Source organism: Rhagoletis pomonella, unplaced genomic scaffold, assembly GCF_013731165.1.
Source record: "Rhagoletis pomonella isolate Grant_MI unplaced genomic scaffold, Rhpom_1.0 Rhpom_scaffold_00002, whole genome shotgun sequence".
Taxonomy (NCBI): Eukaryota; Metazoa; Arthropoda; class Insecta; order Diptera; family Tephritidae; genus Rhagoletis; species Rhagoletis pomonella.
The window spans coordinates 100,751,337-100,753,758 of NW_023458556.1; positions in this window are offsets into that span (position 1 = coordinate 100,751,337).

Here is a 2,422-nt window from a genome sequence, read left to right on the forward strand (position 1 = left end):
CGTTGTCCAGTGCCATGTTGCTCGCTGCCGTATTTTGCCCAGCCTCCTCCTGCAGCGTAACCAATTTTCACGCGTTTTTTTTTTTTTTTTTTTTTTTTTCAATCGTTTTTCCCCGCCTCCCCTTTTTTTTACCTTTTTTTTTTTTTTTTTTTTTTTGGTCAATCGTTGGTCCTCGTCGCCACTTGATATAACCAACGGTTCCGAATGCTGTTACGAGACTGACTCTTCATTCATATCTTTTCAGACTTCATTCTTATAGCTAGTTACATATTCTCTTGTTTCTTACGTTAGGGTTGTATTTCATTACGTTCAGTATTTGTATCTATGTGCACACATATATACGACAAAGCCCTTTATGTGTTTACAGCATAATGACGTAAATAACAAGAAGGGACAACTCGTTATAATTGTAGCGAAAGTGCGCAACAGGGGCGTGCCTTCTCTTTTGCCCTAGTGCGTTTTTTGATTGGATGAAAAGAGAAGGCACGCCCCCGTTGCGCACTTTCGTTACAATTATAACGAGTTGTCCCTTCTAGTTATCTACGTTCTTTGGTATTATACTGAAAACAACGAATGTAAACTCGGCGTTTAATTTTTATTCCGCTAGTTGTAATAAAAACATGGAGGTGCTTGGTGTTGCCAATTCATTAATAACAGAAAAGGTTTAAAGCAGGGATGCCAACAAAAAACTTGCAAGATTTTGCTTTTTACGTTATCTCGATTGACCAATTCTAGAGATTTTTTACAGTATTAATTTATGATTTATTTTAACGAATTCTCTGTGATTTGTGCGAAATCACATTAATGCTGGAATATTTTTGCAAAAACAATGCGGTATTTTGGTGCGCCAAATGATTATTTTAGTTGCGTTCCAGATGCTCACGATATTCACGATTTGCAGGTTTTTTTTTGCAGGAAAGCGTTCCAGGTGCCAAAAAACCGGCAAGTCAACCCAATTTTGTAAGAGTAACTTGCTCTCTCTCTCAGTCAGAAGTTGCAGATTTTAGTCCGAAGTTTTTCTTCCTGCAAGTTCATGAAAAGTGTCAAACGTAAACAAAAACAGATAGCAAAGAACATTAAGCGCCACGGAGATAATCAAATAAATACGTCAAGCATTGCATATGTGTGAGATTGGCTCGTGTCTTGCCCGCAAACGTGCAAATAAACGCTTTAATTCAACAAACAATTTCTTTTTCTTGTCCGCGCACTTGCTCACCACGACGATCAGAAGGCAAGTGCGCTTGGTTTTTGTCAAGCAAAACGCGAGACGGTTGATAAAGATATTTGATTGTCTCCATGGCGCTTAACATTAAAAAAAAATGGAAATAGTTACAGGAAAAGTGGTTTTTCGAGTAATTTTGTTATTTGACAGTTTTACAGGTTTTTACACGAAGTTATCTGGAACGCAACTTTTATCAGTAACCATAATAGACATCACTGGGGCAGTAGCCCCAGGTTTAACACACAGAAAGGGAATTCTAGTTACTTCATCCTTTCCCAGGGCTACATCATAATTATAGTATAGGCACTTTTATTGTTGAGAGCTTCCGCTCAAAAATACTTCTGCTCCTTTTCTTCACAACACAGAAAGAGGATTCTACTTTGTCCGGGTTATAATCCTTCTGCTTCTTTTCTTCGCAGCACAGAAAGAGATTTCTACTTTCTGAATTTGTATAAGACATTTAGTTATTTGCAAAAAACACTTGCACTTTTGATGCATTTCACGCATTTCTATAAAACACCCAGTTCCCATAATAGACATCACTGGGGCGGCACACAGAAAGGGAATTCTAGTTACCTCATCCTTTCCCAAGGCTACATCACTGAATGTCTGTCTTGAAAGCAAAAGTGCTCGAGCGCGAATTTTTATATCCGCCAAATCGGTCGACAAAGTAATTTTTCAAAGTAAAAGCAAAGTGCCTGACGCAAAAAAAGGGAAAAACTTCTAATTTAAAACATTTTATTTTAAACCGAATTGGCAAAGTTCACAAAATTTATATCCGGGCCGCGCCAATTATACTTCCGTGTGTGCTAAGCGCCCCGGCGGCGAAATAGACGTTCACGTCCACTACCAGCGGCTCGAGAGACCACAAAAAACGCCGCATACATAAATACGTACAGCTACATATGCACAGCACCGGCTTAAGCAAGATCGCCAGACACACAATTTCGAAGCATATCACAGCACTCAAACTCACCCATCTATGAGCAGCAGCATACACGCCGCATCCCGAACGCCAGCATAACAAGCACCTGGATTTCCAGCACCCACCTGGTTTAAGTTAAGTTCTTAGTTCGTAAAATTTCTCTTTTTTGCATTTTCTTTGGATTTACTTTAGTTTAATGATATTAACGCGGCACTTGTTTGGAATTTAAACTTTATTGTTTTTTGTAAGTTCATCACATTTTAATTCACATACAT